This window comes from Tenrec ecaudatus, chromosome 11, assembly GCF_050624435.1.
Source record: "Tenrec ecaudatus isolate mTenEca1 chromosome 11, mTenEca1.hap1, whole genome shotgun sequence".
In the NCBI taxonomy this organism is placed as follows: domain Eukaryota; kingdom Metazoa; phylum Chordata; class Mammalia; order Afrosoricida; family Tenrecidae; genus Tenrec; species Tenrec ecaudatus.
In genome coordinates, this window is record NC_134540.1 from 143292997 (window position 1) to 143318943 (window position 25947).

Here is a 25947-nt window from a genome sequence, read left to right on the forward strand (position 1 = left end):
CACATTTTTATGCTGAAAACTTCGGCTTATACACGAGTATATATGGTATTTAAAATTTTGGTATGAATCTTAATACTTAAATATTCTAGATAATTATACAGTGTGCTTAAAATAGTTGGAGTAAAGATTCAATCAAAAGAAAATTAAATTTTGTCACAAACTTCTTTAAGCCAATTTATATTTATTCAAATAAATATGGATTTTAATATTTGGTAATTTAAATAGTTAGAATTGAGGGCTATGTTTTTAATACTTAAAATATTCCTTCCATATATTTTTCTGTGTGCCCCTTTTTATATCTATGTATTTTATTTCTTTTCCATGTACACACAAATATATTCCTATGATTTTATTACATTATTTTGGAATGCCGGTTGTAGTGGCTTTTGATTTGGTACTTAAGTACTTGGATGCTAATCAAAAAGACAAGGATTTAAATCTGCCAGCTGTTCTGTAGAAGAAAGATTTGGCATTCGGGTTTTGTAAGATTATATCCTTGGGAAACCTAGGGGTGAGTTCTACATGATCCTACAGAGTCCCTATGAATTCCATGTCATTGAACTTCATTAGGATTTGGGCTGACAATAGTCAAGTCTTGGTAGCATTTCTTGTTGTGCTACAGGACCAACACTTTGAAACCACCGACAACTCCGTGGGAGAAAGACAAGGTTTTCTACTCCAATAAGGGTTGACAGTCTCAGAAACTCACACCTGCTCTGTAAAATTGGTGACCGTGAGTCAGAACCTACCTAATGGCAGTGAGTTTGAGTGTGACCACATTTTGAGAAGGTTCTCCAACATTTCTGTTACTTCAATTATTATCTTCAAAATTTTAAAATGTATGTATGACAATGTTTGAGATAAAAGATAGAACCCAAATGCTTAGATTATCTTCTTATATTCTTATTTTCATGGTTTTGGGACCCCCCCCCCCAAATTTTGTGTGCATTTGTTGTCAGTTTGGCCCTCTGCCATCAGCTATGTATAATCTCCATTGAAAAAAAACTATTAATACTTGTATTAGTTTTCACTGTAAAAAGTACCATAAATTCAGTTGGATGAAACAATACAAACTGATTTTTAACAAAGCTAAAATCTGTTTTAATGTCTGTTGACAAGGTTAGTTCCTTCATCGGTTAGATAAATCTGGTGTTTTCATTTTTTTTATTTTGTTCCTTTTCTGGCTCTCAAGCTCACCTATATTCATTGATTCATATCTCCATTTTTCATCTGTAGCATCAGGAGCTTAACATCATTTCTCTTCTCTCTCTGGCTTCTTGCCTCCTTTTATATGGATTGCAATCAATATATGAAGTCAACTAAACAATCTAGAATAGTCTCTCGTTCTTAAGATTCTCAACTTAATTATACCTGTAGTGTCCCCTTATGACTTTCATGTAACACACTCACAGGTTCAAACCATTAAAGTATGAACAGCCTTGGGTCAACATTATTAAATATTTCAGATTATTAGTTTTATTGTATGCTTACTATGCATACATTTATGCTATTTCAATAAAGCTAAAGTTGGGTAATTTTGTTGTAGTAGTGATGATTACCCAATATTCCAGGAACAGAAACCTATACTGCATTTCTGATGTAACATTCTTCTCTGGGATAATTAACTGCTACAAAGTAGGAGGTTGGTTACACTGAACCACTTCTTTAAGAAAATGAGAATGCTCTATTCATATTCAACTAGGCATTTACTTTGAATCAGATCAGCCTTTTCTCCCACAATTCTCCTGCCAAAAAATACCATCTGTAGACTTACAGAATCCCTTGCTTGCCACCATGAAGCTCCACACGGCATTACTTTTGTTCAAGTAATTAATTTCACATCAACTGATGTTAAATGAGGTCATGTTCATGGGATTCACTGGCTGGTCTTACCAGCTCTCCATTTGTGAAATCGCCTTTTGAAAAGTCAATTGTGATACCATTTAAGTGGAAATACTTTGAAGGACTGACATAATTTACTCCAGGAACAAGCTACATATGCTCTTAATTAATATCAAATATATGATGCATGAATCCATTGTTAGGGATTTTAGTGTCTCTAATCATGATCCACTAATGAGTTCAGTCCCTGGAGAAGGACGTCAGGCTAGTTAAACTAGAGGAGCAGAGAAAAAGGAGGAAGAACTGCTAAAAGATGGATGAACATAGTAGCTGCAACATTAGTCTCAAGCATGGGAAAATTACGAGGAATATGCAGGATCTGACAGTGTTTCATTCTGTTGTGCATAGGGTCACTAAAGGTCAGATCCAACTCTTTGGCATCTAACAACAACAAAAATATTCTACTTCAAAAATACTTTTTGACCGAAGGGACTTTTTTCACAAAGTGTGGAAGGGATCATGTATCAGGCATCAAAGAACAAAAATCACATAATTGTGCACTCACCTTCCCAATACAATCGCTGAAGACAAATAGGTGCATAAGCAAATGTGGTAACGAGAGCTGATGGTGCCTGGCTACCAAAAGATATAACATCTGGGATCTTAAAGGCTTGAAGGTAAACAAGTGACCATCCAGCTCAGAAGCAACGAAGCCCACAAGAAAGAAGCACAGCAGTCTGTGTGATCATGAGGTGTCGAAAGGATCAAGTGTCAGGCATCAAGGGACAAAATATTATATCATTGTGAATGAGAGGGAGTGCAGATTGGGGACCCAAAGCCCATCTATAGGCAACTTGGCATCACCTTACAGAAGGGTCATGTGGAGGAGATGAGCCAGTCAGGGTACAGTGTAGCAACAATGAAACATACAGCTTTCCTCTAGTTCATAAATACTTCCTCCCGCACCACTATGATGATCCCAATCCTACATTACAATTCCAGCTAGACCAGAGGATGTACACCGGTACAGATAGGAGCTGGAAACAAAGGGAATTCAGGACAGATGATCCCTTCAGGACAAGTGGTGAGAGTGGTGATACTGGGAGGGAGGAGGGTGGGTGGGGTATAAAGAGGGAACTGATTATAAGGATCTACATTATAACCTACTCCCTGAGGGATGGACAACAGAAAAGTGGAGGGAAACATCAGATGGTAGAAAAGTAGGGGGAAACATCAGATGGTGTAAGATAGGACAAAATAATAACAATCTATGAATTATGAAGTGTTCATGAAGGAAGGGGCAGTGGGGAGGGAGGGGAAAATGAGGAGCAGATACCAAGGGCTCAAGCAATAGTTTTGAGAATGATGAGGGCAACAAGTGTACAAATATGCTTGACACAATAGATGTATGTATGGATTGTGATAGGAGTTGTACAAGTCCCAAATAAAATTATTTTCTTTAAAAAGACTTTTTTTCCCTGTCTTAATCAGAATTCTCCAGAGAAACAATAAAATGCACACATATTCCAGTCAGTCAATTTACATACTTTTTACCTGCCTATTTAACTACCTATTTATATACCTGCCTATATAATTACCCCTGTATCAACCCATACATCAGTTTATTGTTAATTCCATTCTAATTCATAGTTACTTGTGCGCCACAGAATTCAGCACAGCATATCCTCACAATCATTGCTGTGTTTGAGCCCATTCTTGTAACAGTAGTATCAAATCATCTAAGAGATTTCTTCTTTTGTGCTGATATGCCACTTTGCTACACATGATGTTCTTCAGGGGCTAGTTCATCTTCATAGCATGCCTAAAGAGCACAGCTTCAAAATATTGTCAGATGCTGAAAGTTTAATGGGAGCAGAACATTGTCAGAGATGATGGCTCCCTTGGGATAGAAGACACTGTAAATGTGACTGAGGAGGAGCTGCTTTCTCTCTGTAGAGTTGACCATGATGATGTGAATGAAATAAAGCCTGTGGAGGGTGAAACTTTGGTATCTTCATTTGCTGGTGGGGTACATGTAAAGATCCCAAAGTAAGAAGAAACAGCTAAAAAAAATCTACTGATACTAGGAACTTGTAATTCCCAAAGTATGAATCCACGAACCCTGGAGGTTGTTAACAATGAAACACAATGCATTGAGGTCAACGTTCTAGGTGAAATGGACTGGTATTATATCATTTAAATCAGAGAATATTATGAATTACCACACCAGGAATAACACAACCGTGAGGAATGGTGTCGAGTTCATGGTTCAAAAGAACGGCTCATGTTGTATTATGAAGTGCATTTCAGTGGGTGGTAGGATTATAGTTATACACCTTTAAGAAAAGCCAATAAATACAACTATCATTCAAATTTGTGCACCAACCACAAAAGCTAGTGATAAAAATGGAAGATTACACTACTATCTTCAATCTGAAATTGATCAGTCATGTAATCAAGATGCATTGATAATTATTGGAAATTGAAATGCCAAAGTTGGAAACAAAGAAGGAAGAGTAATCGGCAATTATGGTCTCAGGGATAGAAATGAAACTGAATATTACATAATAGAATTTTGCAAAACGTTTACTTGCTCATTGTAAATGCTTCTCTGCAACAACCCAAACAGCAACTATATATAAATGGACTTTTCCGGATGAAATGCACAGAAATCAAATTGATTACATCTGGAGGGGGGAGTATGAAGGAGCTCAATATTAGCCTCTATAACCAAGCCAGGTCCATGGAACAGACTATCAAATGGTCATATATAAGTTTTAGTATTTGAAGTCAAATGGTCCTCTGGTGGTGCAGTCCAGTATGTATTGAATTGCTACCAGCAAGGTCCGTAGTTTAAACACCTCTTTGGGAGAAAGATAAAGCTGTCGCCTGTCATAAAGATGCATATCCCGGAAAGCTCTACAAAGGGTCACTATTAGTTATCACATTTTATTGTTTTTCAGCATAATGCTAATTATCAAGTTAGCACAACTATGAAGGCTATTAATTTGTTAGCTTTTTTATTGTTTTGATTTTTACATATTGATGGGTTAAAACGTATGTATTTGGGTCAGACATCTTGGTCTTGTGCTTGGATGAGAAACTCCTTCCGCAATAAATTTTGGCATTAGACAACACATCCCCTTTGTGAAAAGACATTTTAGAAGTAAGAATAATTATATTTCCTGGTTGAGCACGTTTTCTCTCTATAAACTTCTCTTTAACAGGCCATTGATGTCTATCTCAAAACTTTTCCGCCTATGTTCAGAAAGCAGGAAAGAGATGCAGGAGAGGGAGAAGGGTGCTTTGGGAGGAAAGGAAGAGGAAGAGGGAAAGGACAGAGGAGAGAAGAGAGCATATGTCAATGCTTATGGATGTACTATTTTCCCAGTTGGCAGTGGCTACCTTCATAGAAGCAGCAGTCAAGAGATCAAAAGATGTAGTGGGTCAATCTGCTCTGCAAGACCTCTTGAAAAGCGGGGTGATACTCAGAGGACTAAAGTGTACAAGCCATGGAATTTTAATCGCTTCATATGCACGTGAAGGCTGGACGCTGAATAAGGAAGACATAATAAAAATTGACGTGTTTGAATTGTGGTTCTGGTGAATAATGCTAAGACTTTAGACTGCCAAAAGAAAAAAAAATGTCTTGGAAGAAACACAGCCAGATGGCAAGACTTCATTTCACATGCTTTGTCAGGAGAGACTAGTCCCTGGAGAAAGATATCACGCTTGGGAAAGCAGAGGGGCAGAGGGAAAGAGAAGGCCCTCAATGAGCTGGATTGGCACAGCGGCTGCAACAACGGGCTCAAAGACCAGAACAAGTCTGGTGATGGGGTAATACTGGGCACTTTCATTCTGTGTACATAGATAGGGTCCCTCTGGGTCAGTGCTCATAATGACAACTATCTTTTTCTAAGGTAAATAAATCTATTTCATTTTGGTTATGCATTTTTCTCATTGCTTTTCCTTCAAAATAAATAAGTTATATACTGTTTGGTGTGTCTTCAAGCTATTCCCTGCAAACCTATTCTTATTAACAATTACAAAATATTTACAATACACTGAAAATATCTTTTCTGTTTGCTTGTTTTGTGGGATTTTTTGCAAGTATAAATTGTTGCCTGCTATTGTTGTTTACTTATAATATTTCTTTAATCACTTTCACTTTAATAGGGACAAAAATGTGGCTTCAATGTTCTTTTTTTCCCTACACTTCATGCAAGGAATAAGGAAGGTGTCTATATTAGGAACGAGTGTAAATAGAGTACATTTACATTTAACTCACTCTTGAACCAGTACTTGTGAACTTGTAATAATCAGTAAGCTATGCAACTAGATGGGCAAAGGCGAAAATAAAAACAAAAAAAATAATCTCAGAAGGTTATCCAATAATTAATTAAAACATTAAAATTAAATGTACTTTAAAGTATTATTTGAAAACTAAGAAGAAAATCATATATAGAGAGACATCTACGAAGAGACTTCAAACTGGCCCTGAAAATTTTAATTAAAATGTAAAAAAATTAAAAATAGAAAAATTTTTCTACACTCAAGATCCCTCAAAATTAAGGCACTATTATATCGGAAAGTAACCGTAGTTAGGTCCCTTTCAGTAGAAATGAGGGTCCTACAATTTTTATGTTGACGCAGTCTTCAACTTTATTCGCTGAATAAAATGGCTGCCCTTTAGGTATTTCTTTAATATTTGGAAAGGAAAGAAAGGTAGAAGAAGGCAAGTCAGGAGTATAAGTTGAATTCCTATTGATTTTTCAATATAATTCTTCCCAAAATGCACGTGTTTGATGGTGAACATTACCAGGAGCATTGTTGTACTACGTGATGCTATCATGGGTATGTTGCTACTAAAGCTTTAGCTAACTGTAGCAAAAGCGTCTCACAATGAGCAGATGCTATAATTTTGGGGCCTCCAGAAACTTGACCAGCTAGAGTGCTTTTAACAGATTCCCAAAATTCTGTTGTTATGATCTTTGGTTGTGAGTATTGTCAATTGATTGGCTACGTGATCCATTTGCAATTATGTTGTTGACTATTTTATCTGCTGTTCTTTGTAGATACTCTTAAATTAGAGCAAGATGATAATTATTTCCTTGAAAATAGATGTGGCTTATATGCCACTGAGAACTTCATTTACAGCATCTAGTTAAAACAAGTTACTAATTTTTAAACTGTTGATTTTTTAGGTCATTGTCTCCAAAACTTTTCAAAAAGTATCAATGATCTCACTGTTCTTCCACTCAAACTTCACCATAAATTTAATGTTTGTTCTTGCTTCAAGTTTAGCAAAATCCATGTTGCTCTGAAAAGAAACTCTTTCAAACTGATATCTTAACCTGCTTGTACCTCATGCTAGACTCTGTTCAGAGAGCCAAGATGATATAACAAGTTTATACAAATTTGGGGGGCTATATTTTCTTAATATACATATAGTTTTTACTTTTCTCTTTTTTCCCCAGAGTACACATTTTTATCAACTTTTTGAAAATCTATCATATTTTAATGATAACAATCTTACGACACATCACTGATATAATGCTATGTGAGTACCAAGTATGTAATACACCATGAAAAGATATTGGAAGTAATGATGAGCATATATGAAAAGATTCTGCATAAGGAGAGATGCTGTGTTTGGCCAGGATCACAATGAGTAGTAGCATGGAGCAAGGTAGTGGAGCACTCAGGGAGCATAAAAATTAAGGCAGGGACAGAACAGAAAGTGCCTTACAAGTCTTAGTAAGTTTTAGATTTACCTTATCATGTTTATAGGTGTTTATTGATCTTGTTTTAATACTTTCTATAATATGAAAGTTATATTGGAATATTTCCTGAGAAGAGGCACAACCTTAAATATTACTAATGTATTAGTTGTTACTATCTAAAATAAAAATATTTTGCTTATTTACCTGTACATATATGAGTTTAACTCACCAGATTTATATTTTCAGAAGGATAGTAACAACTTTTTTTTATTCTAGAGACTAGTGCACATCTGATTAATAAGACCATTACTCACTAAAACCAACCTATTTTAAATATATATTTAATATTAACTCAATACTAATTTTTATGCTGAGGCTTCTATAATAATAAATGCAGCCGATAAAATTATAATTCATTCTAAATTAAACTTTTTATAGCATGTTGGTTCAACTTCAAATTGGAAACAAAAAGCCAAATGAAATATATATTTTATATGTTTAAATACATGTATTAAAAGGCAAAAATTTTAGAAATACCAAGAACAATATCTAAATTAAACCTTTAACTCAGCGACATAAAATAAGGCAAATAGCTGATGTTCACATGGAAGGTATTTGTCAGCGTTAGTGAACTTATAAAATTCTACACATATAAACCCTTTTTTCATCCACCTCCAAACAGAATTCTCAATCTTTGACACTAACTAGAAAATTGACAAAAATTGGTGTGGGGAGGACCCAACGCACATAACAAATCTTAGACACTAATGGGTCATAGAATGTGTAGGTCTCTAAACTCATACAATGTAAGCGGTCTGAGATTTGTCTAAACATTGTTAATGATGCTAGACTGGCAACCCGATTTAAAACAAATCTTTTTATTAGGGCTCATACAACTCTTATCACAATCCATACATATATCAATTGTGTAAAACACATTTGTACATTCATTACCCACATCATTCTAAAAACATTTGCTCTCCACTTAAGTCCCTGGCATCAACTCCTCATTTTTTCCCTACCTCCCTGTTCCCGCCTCCCTCAAGAACTCTTGATAATTTATAAATTATTATTTTGTCATATCTTGCCCTGTCCTATATCTCCCTTCACCCACTTTTCTATTGTCCATCCCCCAGGGAGGAGGTCACATGTAGATACTTGTAATTAGTTCACCCTTTCCAACCCACCCTCCCTCCACCCTCTCAGTATTGCCACTCTACTCAATTTTATGATAAGATACAAAAAATTATCTCCGTAAGAAATTTTTTTTCAACAAGTCATGAAAAATAAAAAGATAGACAAATAAAACAACTTAAATATTATCAAGCAAAGATAAACTCAATTCATAAAAAAGAAATAACTAAAACAAAATAAAACCCATACATGTACATACATATATTCATAAATCATTTAAATGTTTTATTAATGTACATCTCAGTAAGTAGGTCTATTAATTAACAACTATTACAACAACAGAAGAAGCACCGAGAATTTTTACATGCTAAAATAAAAAGTATACAGTATTATAAATAAAATTCAAAAACAAAAATTAATAAAGTACACAAAGGATATTTGTAAAATCTAAATAATAATGATTAGGATTTCTTTATCATAGCACACACTATCTGACCACAATGCAGCTAAGCTATATTTTGATAACAAAAGATAGCAAAAATAAATGTAAATGGCAGTATAGATTACTAGAAATTATAAGAAATTGCATAATACTTTAAGATTCATAAGTTAAATGCTTACTTTTTCAAAACTTAAAAAAACACTCATATCCCACCCCACATCAATAAATAAGATTGTAAACTAATTTTCCTATTTTAAAATTCATTTATATTATAAAATTCCTTTTATAAATTATAAAATTCCCATGATAAAATTTAAAACTAATTTTCATATTGTAAAATTTATTTGTTTTGCATATTGCTATGTGTAGGTGGGTACATGGCTGTCTGAAGTCATCTTTCAAGGTCCCACCTTCCAATCAGAAAATGACTCTGGTGTTATTATTATTTTTTCAGTTTTTATTTTCCATGTGTTGTAGATTTTAAAAAATCATTTTATTGGGGGCTTCAACAACTCTTATCACAATCAATCCATCCATCCATTGTGTGTCAAGCACATTTGAACATTTGTTGCCCTTATCATTCTCAAAACATGTGCTTTCTACTTGAGCCCTTGATATCAGCTCCTTATTTTCCCTTCCCTCCTTGGACCCCCTCCCTCATGAACCCTTGATAATTTATAATTTTTTTTTTCAAATCTCATTCTGTCTGACATCTCCCTTCCCCTTCTTTTCTGTTGTCCTTTCCCTAGAGAGGAGGTTATATGTAGATCCTTGTAATCAGTTCCCCCTTCTACCCCACCTTTGCTCCACCCTCCTAGTATTGCCACTCTCACCACTAGTCCTGTAGGGATCATCTGTCCTGAATTCCCTGTGTTTCCAGTTTCTATCTGTTGCAGTGTACATCCTCTGGTCTAGCTGGATTTGTAAGGTAGGATTTGGATCATGATCATGGTGGGGGAGGAAGTTTTTAAGAACTAGAGTAAAGTTGCATGTTTCACTGTTGCTGCACTGCATCCTGATTAGCTTATCTCTTCCCTCTGACCATTCTGTAAGGTGCTATTAAGTTGCCTACAGATGGGCTTTGGGTCCCCAATCTACACTCCCCCTCATTCACAATGATATAATTTTTTAGTTCTTTGATGCCTGATACCTGATCACCTCATGATCACACAGGCTGGTGTGCTTTTTCCAGTGGGCTTTGTTGCTTCTGAGCTAGATGATTGATAGTTTACCTTCAAGCCTTTAAGAGCCCAGACACTATATCTTCTGGTAGCCGGGCACCATCAGCTTTCTTCACCACATTTGCTTATTACATCCATTTGTCTTCAGTTTTCATGTCGGGAAGGTGAGCACCATGGAATGCCAGTTTAATAGAACAAAGTATTCTTTCACTGAGGGAGTACTTGAGTGGAGGCCCACTGTCCATCTGCTACTTTAATACAAAACCTATAAACATATGCACATAAATTTATTTCCCCATTGGTATATATAAATATATTTACGTGTAAGCACACCTGAATTTAGACCTCTATAAATGCCCTTTGCAACCTAGTTCTTTCCACTTCTAACCTTTACTTTCCTCTTGTCCTATTATTATGCTCAGATTTAATTTGGGTTTCAGTAATTCCTCTTGGTTTCATTGCCCTTGATCAATCCCTATCAGGCCTCTCAAACCCTCCTTGCCACTGATTTTGGATCACTTGTTCTTTTTTCCCTGGGTTGGTTAACACCTCTTCCTTTAGCCTACCTCCTCCCCCATGTCCTCCCAGAACCATCAGTCCTGTTTTTTTTCTGCTCCATATTTTTATCCAGCCTATCTTATTTAGATAGACCTGCAGAGATAATAATATGCACCCAAAAAAGCAAGACAGAGCAAAACAAAGCGACAAAAGGAAACAAAACAATGACAATAACAAAAAACAATGTCCCCAAAAGAGAAAAGCCTTTAAATATTGCAAGGTCTGTTTGTTGACCTGCAGGAGTGTTTTCAAGTCAAGTTAGATGGGTTGCCATACCCTAACCCCAAAGTCTATTTTGGTATTCCCTCAGGACTTCCTTGCTCTGCTCCCCTTGCTGTTCTGTTGCACGCCCTTAGTGTTTTGCCTCAGTGTGGTGGGGTGAGACTGGGTGCAATTCCCACATTATTTCTCCAGTCTTGCCCTCTGGGTCAGTGAGGGAAGTCCTATCTCATAGTGGGACCACCAATATGGTTGTCTCTGTGCATTGACTTCTCTGAGCTGGGATGTTGTCCTCAAGGGTTGGTTGACCAGGATGTGCTCCACACTCTCTTCTTCCCCCTTCGTTTGTTCCTGTGTACTGTGATCAGACATGTCCCTCTCCCTGAGCTGTAGCTTCAGTGCTGTCCTCTGAAGTAAATTCTTCTCAGGGGAGGGGAAGCTGTCCACATAGTTTAGATTGGGGCCGGCCCCTTTACCTCTCCACTAGTTTCCTACTCCATGCCAGTATGTTGCATTCATGTCTTGGAGCACCGGTTGAAAATCTGGTTCCTTATTCCCTGTGGAGATATAAACAGTAACTTCTCCTTGAGTGGGTTAGAAACCCTGTTCCCCCTTATCCATTTCTCTCTTTTTTGTCTTCCCCGACTCCTTTTAGTTGGCTACCACATGTACCTCTGGATTTGGTCTGGCCCCTCTCCTACTACCTGGACCTCACCCAAGGAATGTTTGTATACAGCAGCTTTATTCTTATACCCCTTTTGCATTATTTTCTTTAAGCTTACCTCAGCAGACTCATGTTGGATTTGTACATTTGTGCTTGGCTTACTCCACTTAGCATCATTTCCTCCAGTTCTTTCCATGCGGTGATATGATTCATGAGTTCATTACTGATTTTTAGGGATTGGTAGAACTCCATTGTATGTAAGTACAACAGTGTTTGGATTATTAACTGTTGTTGGAAATTTGGGTTGTCTCCAACTCCTTGCAATTGTGACCTGTACCATGATGAACATTCGAACACAGATGTCTGGTTGTGGTTTTTGTCTTGCCTTTTCTGGGTATATACCTAGTACAGGGATTTCTGGGTCCTATGGTACCTTGATTTCCATCTATTTTAGATATCACCAAATAGATTTCCATACTGGTATACATATGTACAGGTCAACCAGCAGTGGATGAGAGTTCCTATCTCACCACAGCCCCTCCAACACTTGTTGTTTTCTGTTTTTTTGAACTTGGCTATCTTTGAGGATGTTAGGTGGTATCTCATAGTTGTTTTAATTTGCATTTCTCTTATGGCTAATGATTGGAGCATTCCCTCATATGCTTATTGGCCATTCAGATTTCTGCACCTGTGAAACTTCTGTTCTTGTCTTTTGCCACTTCCTCAATGGGCAGTTTTGTTTTTCTTATTGTAAGTTTGCAAAGTATTATCAATTTTTGTAATAAGGCCTTTGTGTGATATATCATCGCTAAAGATGTTTTCCCAGTTGGTGGGCTCTCTTATTCCTCTCTTGGTGAATTATTGAGATGTACATAGGTGATTTATCTTCATTATATTCCGCTTGTCAACTTGTGACTCTTCTGTATTTGCATACTTCCGTATTTCTGATAGCCTATATATTCCCTCTGTCAAAGTTCGTAGGTTTGTCCCAATTCCATTAATGGCCCTAATTTTGGGGTTTTACCTTAAGGTCTGTGATCCATCTTGAGTTTACTATAATGCATGGAATGAGGTAAGGGTCTTGCTTCATTTTTCTGCAGGTTGATATCCATTTTTTCAAGCACCATTTATTGAAGGGGGCATTAACTTGCCTGTATGCTGATGTTTTTATTTCTGAGTCTTTAGCTCTTTTCCATTGGTCTAAATATTTGTTGTTGTACCAGAACCACATTGTTTTGACTACTGTGGTCATATAATATGTGCTAAAGTCAAGTAGAGCAAACTCTCTGCTAAATCTGGGCATCTTCTCTGCTAATTTTGGGCATCTTCCTTCTTCTTCTCTGATAATTCTGGGCATCTTCCCTCTTCCTATGAAGTTGGTAATAAGTTTATACAATTCTTTGAAGAAGGATATTGATATTCCTATCTGGACAGCATTAAACTTATATAGTGCCTTGGGAAAAACTGACATATTTACTATATTGAGTCTTCCAATCCACTAGCATGGGATATTCTTCCTTTTGTTGAGGTCACTATTGGTTTTTGTAATAGTGTACTATAATTTTCCTCTTACAAAGCTTTCATATTTTAGTAAGGTATATCCCTAGATATTTCAATGTGTGCTTGGGTGTTGTAAAGGATACTACATTTTAAATGGCCTCTTCTGTGATCTTGTATGCTGTGTATAGGAGTCCAATTGGCTTCTGTTTGTTGATCTTGTATCCTGCCACTCTGCCATATTCCTTTATCGCTTCCAACACTCCAGTTTTGGAGTTTTGGGATTTTTCGATATATCAAAACATATAGTCTGCGAATAATGAGAGTTTTACCTCTTCCTATCCCAGATGAATAACTTTGATGTCTTTTCTTTGTCTTATGTTGTTAGCTAGGACCTCCAGGACAATGTTAAATAGGAGTGAGGACAAGGGTCATCTTGGCTGGTTCCCTTTTTCAGTAGAATATTTTTCATGTTTTCTTTATTGACTACCACGTTGGCTGTTGGTTTTTCACATATAGTTTATAGTCTATTGGGGGATTTTCCTTCTATTCCTATCTTCTTAAATGTTTTATACAGGAATGGTTGCTAGATGTTGTTTAATGCTTTTGCTGCCAACCAGTATTCTGTAACTTGGAATGTTGGATAGTCCTCTCATGGGATGCTGGCCTGGTGCTTGTGGGCTCATGAGTGGAAATTTTAAAAAAGTGGAGTTCAGGACACACACTAGTACCCCAATTCTAATTTCAGGACTCCAATTCCCAGTCTTCTTCACCTTACTTCCCAATTTTCTGGTTTGGCAGCAGGAGCTCTGGGCAGGCGAATCTTAACTAGACACCATCTTCTTCTGTCTTCCTCTAGTATTCTTTTGATCTTGAACCTCCATGGAAAGGGGAAAAAAATCACACAAACAAAAACAGGGAAAGCTGGTCTATTTATTACTTACCTTGAACTGATAAATATTTGTTTATATTTTGTTTGCAAGATTTAGTTACCTGATGTCCCTGGCTGGAGAACTCTCTATTTTGTCAATTCTACTTTGCCAGCTCTAACATATTCTTCGAGGGCAAGAATGTATTCTAATAGAAAATACACTAAAAAGGGACATATTAACAGATAACAGTGGGTGACCCTCTATGTAAAATATGGTTCTTTTAATTAAAATTTAATATATTTTAATTGATGTCAAAATATAAATAGCATAGCATTTACCAATTCATCATTTTTCCGTGTACAATCCAGTGACACCAATTACATCAATCATATGATGTAGTCATCATAGCAAAATAAACAAGGAGAAAAGGGCAATAAATAAGAAAGCCCAAAAGCCCCTCAGATATTGAAAAACCAAAAAGTTTTAAAAGATTGAAATAAAACTGGTTCCAGTGAGTTGGAAATAAAAGCTGTCCAAAATGTTTCATTTCTTCAAAATATTGTATTACTTCATTATCTCTGAAATCAAGCATCACTTCACTCTTATGTATAGTATTTCCTCACATCCCAGGGTTATTCAATTCACTGAAACATCTCACAGAACTCACGACCAATAAGAAATTAGCTCATATAGTTGTTCCCTTAAAGGCCCTTAAATGCTAAGTTTCTGTAAAGTCAGATAAATAATCTAGTAGATTCTCCTTGTCCACAAGGCTGCAGATGCTAATTTGTCTATAAACACACACACACACACACACATCTATATGGTTGCTTTGGCTTATGAAATTGAAAGAGAGGTAAGGTCTGATTATAAATAAGCCTTGATATATTAAGTCAATAGATTTAAGAAGAAACATTTTTCCCTTCTTAAATCTTAGAGTATAAATTACTACTATATCTGAGGACTTCATGGTCTCAATATTTCTGTGACCAGCTCACATACTCTTAGCAAAACTTTTTATTTATGTGAAAAAGTGGGATATTTATGTGAGTATGTATTTCCTCCTTCATGGTCAATGGAACGAAAGCACATCTTTCTCTCAAGAGACATACAACACAACCTAAACCAGGGTGATTTTTTATTCATACCTCACGCTCACTGTGGAAACAAAAAATGTGGGGCAAAACAATATGAAATGATGGATTCCATAGGACTCTGAATCTAGGTGTACACTTGGTCCCAAATGAAACATTTGTCATGCCAGTAGTAATCGATGTCTTTTAAAAAAGGTAATGGGAATGAATGTTATAGGATTCAAGTGAAAAAATATTCATTGATAATTTAAAAAACAGACTGAAACCACCCAATTGGCTCTAGGCTACAATAGTTGTGTATTCCAAAGCAGAGTGGATCAAATAACATATTCAAAAATATATATATTTAGTATTCTAGTCTCACCTACTTAGAAATAAATGATATTATAAGTACAAAGTGGAAAATGAAGTAAACTGACACATTCTAGAAATGATTTCTTGACGGTCTCGAATGACTCTTAGAAAATATATCACAGTAGTTATCCATGTCATTAAATAGAAACTACAGCTATGGAAAATTAAATGTCAGGGTAACAACATTATCCTTATTTGAGTTATTTAGACTTTACCAAAATAAAGTAACATTCAACATATTGTGGATAAAGTAACTACATTAGTGTTATTAATAAATTGTGTGTAACCAAGCTCTCCTTTCACAATAAAAAGGGCTTCTAAATTATTGAGGTCTTTAGGAATTAATCAAGGGCACCTTCTGAGTAAATCAACAAAAAAGTTTATATAATAATAAGTACCCAAACCTATAGAGACTGAGCAGGGAAGCAAAAGTGTAGATGCCAGGCCAGAGGTAGAGCAAGAGTGTTTCTGATATATAATTGAGTGGAATGAGAGCAAGGAGAAGCTCATGAAGTCAGGCCTCCTCTCTGAGTGAAATCTCTAAGCTGTTTTACAAAGATTTTCCTCACAGACCAAGAACTGATACTATCTACATTCCCTGGAATTCCTTACACTGTGAATCCTCTAAAGGAAACTGAGCACTTCGAACTGAAGTTTCTCCCACCCTGTGGGAATCTTGTGTACCCCACAGGAATCTCATACATTCTTTGGGAATCTCATGAGCTCTGTGGGAACACTTAAAAAAGAAAAAAATTTGGCTTGCATGAATGGGCAAAATAAGGCAATATGTCAGTTTTATATATTTTCCTCCAAGGAAACTCTAATAAAAGTCTCCAGTCTGTTTGCATATAACCATTGTAAATCTTTCTCTTGGTAAAAAGTAAGAACCCAATTTTAGTAACAGACACTTTAAGTCATTATTCTTGGTTTCTACATTTTGGAAAGGACAGTATTCATAATAATCTCAAAAGCTATGTAATAAGTGATCAGGAGGGACCACTACCTGGAAAGGAAGTCATGCCTGGTACAGTCGAGGGACAGCCACAAAGAGGAAGGAACTTAACAAGATGGATTGACACGGTGGCTGCAAACCATGCACTCAAACGTTAGAGCCCAAGGACAATTCTGGGCACTGCTTCCTCCTGTTGGAGCTCTAAGTGGGAGCTGACTTGACAGCCCTCAACAGTGACAAGTATATGTAACATATGGAACTAGATTTGTGATGTTTACAATAGTTTAAAATATCAGTGAGGAATAAGGTCAATGTACAATTTTCACTTATTTGTAGGACCAGTGTTCCTCTTGGCACAAGTGTTCTTTTCTGTCATTTTAATCTTAAGATAAAATGCTGAATGGAGCTGCAGCTGTGAAGATTGTTAATAACAAATTGTATATTCAACGGTAAGCTAAAAAACAAGCTTAGACTTAAAAAGAAGGTGAAAAATATTAGTTTTACTAACAGTCTTTTAGACTAAATTTAACTGAGAAAGGCATTGAAGACTATATTTACTAAAATTATATCTGTTGGCACACGTGTTTACAGAAGCAAATTAATTTTTCCTCAACAACTCAGGGTGATGCAGAGAATTAATATGGTAGCTTGTATCTAAGCACGAAGAAGATGAAAATCATCACAATTGGGCCCAGAACCACCCACCCCCAGTGATAACTGGTGAAAAATTAAACTTGTTAAGGATTTCATTCTAGTGAAATTTAAAAAAGGAATACTCGTGGAAGTAGAAGTCAAGAAATAAAACATTATATTAGCACAAATAAGTCAGTCTTAAAAAGCAAGATCTTACTTTATGATAAATCAAACATACATAAAAACAAAACCCTCAAGCAATCATGGTCTTTTCAACTACATTAGTTGCTTGTGAAAACTAGAAAACCAAAGAATGATGCATTAGAATTCCGGGGTCAGTGAAGAATAATTATTATGCATAGATTACCAGAAGAATAAATAAATGCATTTTGTATTATGAACAGCTACAATGTCCATTAGAAAGAACAATTGTGAGTTTGTCCTGCTTAAGCTGAACATTTCATTAAGAGGGATCAGTTTCAGAAGGACATCATTCTTAATAGTGTACAAAGTTAGTGAAAAAGAGAGCCCCCAAGAAGGCTGATTGATATGGTAACTACAGCAATGGTCTCTAATACACCAGATAACATTTTGTCAAGAAGTCCCACTTGATGGCATCTATCAACAATGTTATGGTAGCATATATTAATTACAACCATATGTTTGATATTATTTACTTGTTTGTTGTTTGTTTTCTTTGTTTTGCATTTTAGAGTTTATTTCTTTCCCATTATGGCCTTAAAACAACTTACCTTATTAACCATTATTACAATTTTACTGTCCTCTTAATGCCAGTTGGAGTGTGGTACTACTTCTACTTATTTACACACACACTAGTGGTAAATTACTTTATTAATCATAAGAAAATATAGTCTTACAAGAGTATTGAACCAATTCTCCAACTGGAACAAACTAAATACACTCGTATTTATTTAAATGAATGAAGAAGAGAGAGCATAATAAACGTTGCCTTCTTTGTAATCATTTGCTCTGTTCAGTATCCAATCCTCATTTCACTCACCCCAGAGTTCCCACGCTATACTTCTTATTGACATTCCACTCTTAAGTTAGAAAGTGAGAAAATTGGCTGGAACTGAGAAACGTAGTCCAACAATAGAAGTTAAGAGCAGAGAATCAGTCACGGTACCAATACAAATCAACCTCACCGTAGCGAAGACTGACTTCAAGGCTAGTTCTGGGAGAATCCATAAAAAATAATTCAATATACTTCAGTGACTGCATGCCTTCCTCACAGATTTTGAACACAGGTTATTTTTTCCATTTACCTATTTTTACAAATAGCCCTGGAATCGTAAAGGACTGCGGGTGGCACAGTGGGTTACCCTTTAGGCTGCTAACTTCAAGGTCAGCTGTTCAAACCCACCAACCCCTCTGAAGGAGAAAGATGAGGCTATAAGTTGGAGTATTTTTTAATGTATTTGTTTGTTTATTTATTAGAATGTTTATACAGTCAGAATATTGTTAACCTGGATATCATTACCTAAAAATAAGAATTTCACATGTGTTTAAGACGTAAGATGACAGCAGACTTACCACATCCAGCAGAGACATAGTACAATTTTCCGTTTTGTGTGTGTGCATATTTGTGTACAGGGGAAAGAGTGGAAAGGATGTGGATGAAGGAACATAAACAGTGGATGTAATTGAAGGGTTAGGGAATTCTTGTTTTAGCCTGCAAGACACTCTTGGTTAGGAGTTTTGATAAACAGTGTGACCAGTCAGCCTAAGGAAATATAAGGGGCTGTGTGTGTATAAATTTAACTTCACGTTCAATATTTATGTAAATCATGATGACCAGTCATCTTTAAAATGTTCAATATCTGTGATCAAAATTTCCCCTGGATCATAAGAAATTCTGAGCTGGAATTAGTATTGCTTCTGTTTTTAGGTGAGGTCAAGACAGTTTTAACACCCACCAACCTTAGGCACAACAGAACAAAGCACTGGCAGGTCCCATACTGCCCACACTCCCATGGCCATCTTTGACCAGATTGCTGAGCTCACAGGGTCGATATTGTTGAGGGCGTTCCACTCTTTTGCTAACCTTACCAAGCATGATGCCCTTCATCGGGAACTAGTTTTGTTCGGAGAACATGTTCCAAGTATTTAAAATGAAGTGTCTCCATTTTCTCTTCTCAGAAACAATCTGGCTTTACTTCATTTAGGACAAATGTTTGCTCTTCTGGAAACTCATGGTATAAAAAATATTTTTATAATATAATTAAAATATGTTAAGTGTAATTAAAACGTATTTATTATTTGGTTGCCCTTATTCATTGTTCAGCTTTCACATACATGTGAGAGAAAATGCATAACTTGGATCAGGCCAACTCTTGTTTTATATTGCGATCTCAGCTGTGCCTCTGTCATTGATCTCCATTAGTAAATGCTTCAGTAAGAACACTGAAACCTACATATCACAGTCTATTGATTACTGTTTCTTTTGCCTCTAATCCTGATGCCATGTTCTCCTTCAAGTAATCTAGCTTCTAGAATTATATGCACATGATAGAAATTGAAAAGATCTGGTGAAAAAGCAAAAATTCCTGAATGCCTTTCCTGAGTTTAAACCATGCAACATCACCTTATCTTATTCACATAAATGCCTCGTAATCAATGCACCAATTCTTTTTTTAAAGTGAGTATACAATTTATTTAACATTAAAACTTCATTAAGACATGTGAAAGTATACCAATTCTTAATGAGCACAATTAAACATTTTGGAGTTACCATTTTTTGCAATTGTAGCTATTTTTGTTATGTTCCACACAGTCTTTGCATAGTCAATAAAATGCAGATAAACATCATTCTGTTATCTCTGCTCTCGGCCAAGAGATACATGTAACATCAGCACAGCTAGTTCCATGTCCTCCTCTAAATCTGATTTCAATGTCTATTGTATGATAGTTAGCATGTTTCTATTGCCAAGGCCGTCTTTTCCAAATACAGGTCCTTCCTCTTGGCTTTCAACTTTCTCATTCCAATCACCTGTCCTGATCAACCATTCTAGATTGCATGTTTGATCCATTTTAAACTGCAAACATTAGTAGAATTATTTTATTTAAACACTAGTGATTGGTATATAAATTTTAATAATACCTCATGGCCATTGGGTCGAACAACCTTTTTTGACCTTACAAGACTGTAAATCTTACAGGAATAGAAAGCTTCATATTTTTTTCTAAGGCAGCTAGTGAGTTCATACTGCTGACCCTGAAGTTAGCAAGCTAACTAATAACCCACTATGCCCACCAGGGGTCTTAATTTTAATACAGCTGTTGTTGGTAGATGCTGCCCATTTGGTTCCAACTCATAGCAACCCTCTGTATAACAGAATGAAACACTCCAAATTTGAGCCAATCTAACAATTGTTACTGTACTTAAGCCCATTGTTTCAGCCATTATGCACTATATTTTGTCAGCCCCTTCCTGTTTTGCTGTCCCTTCACTATTATACTAAGCTAAACATCCTTCTCCAGCGACTTATGTATCTTGATAACATGTACTTGAGATGAAGAATCATCATTCTTGCTTCTGAGGAGCTTTCTGCTTGATTTCCTAAGGCAGATTTCTGCTCCTTTGGCAGCCCATAGTACTTTCAATATTCTTCAGCAGTGTCATAATTGAAATGCATCAATTCTTCTTCTAGCCATGGTAGGAAATTGGGTTACAGGTTGCACTGCTAACCTCAAGGTCTATGGTTTGAAGCCACTAGCTGCTTCATTGATTAGTCAATGTTTTCATCCTTTTGAGAAGTGGTTGGATATCCAGAAAGAGGTTTGCATTAATTGACATTTCACCTATTTTGAAACAAAAAAACAACTTACACATGACATTTTTCCCATAGCACTGTCTTTATAAGTTGTGTTCAACATCACAACAGTGTCTGTGGCGTTTTTCCTGAACAGGAAACAAAATTTCACAGCTGCATGCTGTTCTCTTAATTTAACCATCACAAAAAACAAGGTTTGAGCGAAACTGCTTTTATAAAAAAATTCACTGCGACCAGAAAGAACATTCCCAGGTGATGCCAATGGGTTCACTAAGTCAGAGAGAGTTGTTGGATGCTTTCCTAGTGGCAAAAAGGTGAACTACATAAAAGCTCCACCTAGCAGAGCCTTTTTTCTATGTTTTTTTTTCGGGGGAGGGGTTACTATATATAGATATATACATACATACATATGTATATATACTTAAATCTGTGTCACTCAATAGTATGTTTTTCAGTCTTCTTTATTCGATATTCAACTTATACATGCACATAATGCATTGAAAATACCACAGGTGGGATCAGACATTTCTAAGTCCTCTGAGTAACTTCCTTGCTTTGTAACGCTTTAAAGAGGACTTGTGCAGCAGATGTACCTCATGTAATGCGGAGTTTGGTCTCCTGAACTGCTGTTTCAAGGAGCACTGATTGTGGTTACAAACAAAGGCGAAGTGCTTGACAACATCAATCTTTATTTATCATAACTCAGTGGGTGGCCGCAGCAATGGGCTCAAACATGAAAGCAATAGTGAGGGTGGAGCAGGATCTGGGCGGTATTTCTTTGTCTTGTATATAGGGCTGCTATGAGTCAGAAGTGTCTCAAGGGGCTTAACAACAATAATCATCTATATTGGGAGGGGTTTAATATTTTCTTATAGCCCTGCTGCATTATTTGAAATTAAGTCAAAAAGCAACCACAAAACATTATACATAAATGACGTCTGAACAATGATTGATATTTGTAAGTAGTGATGTTTCAAATTGTAAAATCAATACCTTAATAAACTAGCATAAACTCAGCATTAGAGTCCCTAACACTTGTTTTTGTCTCTATCATTGTCGTGAAGATTACCAATACTTTTAGCTATTTATAATTAGCGATGTTTTTGTCCTTTCATTCACAACCTGTCATTCATATTTGACAATGTTGACAGTTATTTTAGCAAGAAAATAATCAACTTGAAATTGAGTTTGATAAATTAAGATGATTGATGCTAATGTATGTTGCTAGATAGAAATGCAGATGTTTACAATATGCATCTGATCAGCAGTTTCATGTATTTTACAAGTAGGGAATTACTGAGTTACAATATATAAGAGTTAACATTGTCCCAAATCATCAGTCACACTTGATATTTTCACTCTTTTGAGTTACTTTGAAATTCTCCTATTATCAACAATGTACAATCCTTCATATATTTGTCATTTGCTTTTCTATTTTGCTGATATACCTTTTCAAATCTTTTTTCCATAAGTTTATATTTTCCCATAAGTTTAAATAAAAATATTTGTGTAATTATTCAACTGTAAAATTTTTATATAGTTTGGATAAAAATTCCTTTTTAGAAAAAAAATAAACATGGTTTCTAAATATTTCATACAAATCTTTGTATTTTCATTTGATTCTTCACCTGTGTCTTTTGAAAAGAAAACATTTTAAATTTGAGCTTTTTTTTCCTGGTTAATAATTTTATTGTCAGTCTAAGGTATTTTACATATCCTCAAATTTTCAGAGATTTTATTATGTTTTTCTCTAGAAAATGTGTAATGTTATCTCTTATTTAGAGAAGTATGACTTATATTTTAGTCTATGTATAGTATAAATGACTAATATTCTCAGCTGCCTATCGAAAGGTAGGAGGTTTATCTCCATCAAGATTCACTTAAAATATAAGCTAGAAGTGAACCAAAAAGCAGTTGATTTGGTTTGTGATTCCTTAACTTAAATAGACTCGATATATATGCATATATTTTTTATATGGGAAGTTTCAGAATCATTTTTTGGCTTATGGTTATCCAGCCTTCCAGGAACATTTATTGATGATTCTCTCCTTACTAAATACTGGAAAAGTTCCTGTACCTGTACCCATTCCAAAAAATATGACACCCAAATAATTTTCATATTATTCGACTAAGTGGATCATAAAATCTATGACCAGTCTTAAGAACATGAATTCCAGAAAACTTCATTGTGCTCATGTGGATCTTAAACATGGATCAGGAGACAGCTGTATTAACTGAACAAGGGCATAATGCATGGTTTTACATCAAGAAATGTACACAACAGGGTTGTATCCTCTTACCATATTTATTCAAACTGTATGCTGACAAATAATCAGAGAATCTGAAGTACGTGAAGAATGCAACATCAGGATTGGAAGAAGGCTTATTAACAACCTGCTATATACAGATGATACAAACTTGCTTGCTGAAAGTAAGTAGGGCTTAAAGCATTTACTGATGAGAATCAAGGATTGAAGGCTTCATTATGTAATTGAAAGTAAATGAGACTAAAATTCACACAACTGGAACAATCGGTAATATGATAAATGGTAAAAAAAAAAAAAGATTGATAATTCCATTTCACTTGAATCCAAAATCAGTGCTCATGGAATCAGCAGCCAAGAAATGAAAGGAAGCATTACAGTAGGCCATTTTTGTAGAAGACATCTTTACAATGTTATAATGCAACCATGTCACTCTGTGGACAAAGGTGTGCCTAACCTAAGACAAGAATCCTTTATTCAGCAAGGCACTCCAACACATTCAAATCAGAAATAAATATTTTTCTCAAATAAGGAAACATTTACAGAACACATAAAAACAAAATCAGCATTACGAAAAATATGTTCCAATTCTTTATGGACAGAAAACCAACCTCAGCATTCAAGCATAAGACAATCACAAGTTGTATCATCATCCAGGAACCAACACACTGAAAACATTACCCAAAATATTGCAGACCTAGTGGATAAATTAAGGCAAGAATAAACTCACACACACAACACCCCATAAAAGGAGAAGAAATGAAAATTTCAAATACAAACATTACAAGATAATAGTGAGTAATATAGATTTTCAGATTTAATTACAATAAATATCAATGGTTTAAATATACCTGTCAAAAGACAAAAGACAAGAGTAGCAGACTGAATTAGACAACAAGATCCATCAATGTGCTGCCTTCAAGAGACACATCTCAAACTCACAGACTAAACTAGCCCGAGAATCAAAGGATGGCAAAAAATTACCAAACAAATGGTAAACAAACAAACAAAAAGCAGAGGCGGTATTATTAATCTCTCACAAAATAGACCTCAGGGTACATGGTATAACTAGAGAGAAGACCGGCATATTGCTCAAGAGGTCAACAGACCAAGAACTCATAACCATAACATACATGCACCCAACAAAAAAACCTTAAAATTAATCAACAAATACTCAAAGGAATAAAAATAGAAACCACCATATCAATAATTATTGTAGATGATTTCAATACAGTGCTCACAAAGAAAGATAGATCAAAAAGTAAGAAACTAAAAAAACAAACAAAAACCCCAGAAGATCTGAACAACACAATCTACCAACTCAACCTCCTAGATATTTACAGAACTTTTCAACTGACAACAAAAAATACTTACTTTTCTCCAATACTCACAGCTCATATTCCAAAATAGACCACATGCTGGGAAATAAAGCAATCCAGAGAAAATTCAAACACAGGAGATCATGAAACCCATATTCTCTAACCAGAATACCATAAAGTTGGAAATCAACAGCAGAAATCATTTTGAAAAACAAAGACAAACACTTGGAGACTCAAAATATTTTACTAAAAAAGAGAGGGGAGTTTTGGAAGTTCCTAGAAACCCATGCCAATGACAACTCAACATACCAAAACCTCTGGGACACAGTGAAAGCAGTCATCAGAGGTCACTTTATTGCAATAAAGGCGCACAGGGAAAAAAAGGAGAGGATCATGGTCAGCATCTCCATAGAGCTCCTCAAAAATGAAAATAGAATCAACCACACAATCTTCCCTACAGCAAAAGAAAAGAAATCATAAAAATACCACCAGAAATAAACGAACTGGAAAACAGAAAAACAATAGAAAAAAAACAACAAAGCAAAAAATTGGTTCTTTGAAATCTGCCAACTGCTAGCAAACTTAACAAATGAAAAAGAGGAGCAGATGTCAATATCTAGAATTAGGGATAACGCAGAGGAAGTGACAACAAATCATAATGACATAAAATCATGATTTTCGCAGTACTTTGAAAAACTATATTCCAACAAAGCCAATAATGTGGATGACATGGACAAATACCTAGAAAATCACTCTCTCGCAAAATTAACACATACAGACATTAAGAACTTAAACAGAACGATAGCAAAAACAGAAAAGGTCATCCAAAAACTTCCAACTAAAAAACCTTGAGTCAAAATGGCTTCACAGGAGAACTTTAGCAAGTAGTCAGAAAAGAGCTGACACCAATTCTACACAAAGTTCTAGAACAAAGAATGTGACAGCAAACTCTGAAACTCATTCTATAAAGCCAGCATAACCCCGAGACCCAAACTTGGCAAAAATCCCACAGGGATATAGAACTATAGACCAATAGCTCTCAAAAATCGATGCAAAAACTTTCAACTAAACTTGGCCAATAGAATCATAGAATATATATTTTAAAATAAAATGACTAAGTTGGATTTATACCAGTGATGCAGGAATGGTTCCACATTTGAAAAACAATTAACTTAATCCACCATATTAACAAGAAAAAGGGTAAGAACAATATGATCATATTATTTGACACAGAAAAAAGCATTTGATAATATCCAACATCCATTCCTAATAAAGGCTCTCAAGAAGATAAGATTAGAAAGGAAATTCCTTAATACAATGAAGGCCATAGACAAAAAAAGAAAGAAAAATCGCCAATATTGTACTCAATAGAGAGAACCTGTAAACATCTCCAATGAATAAGGGA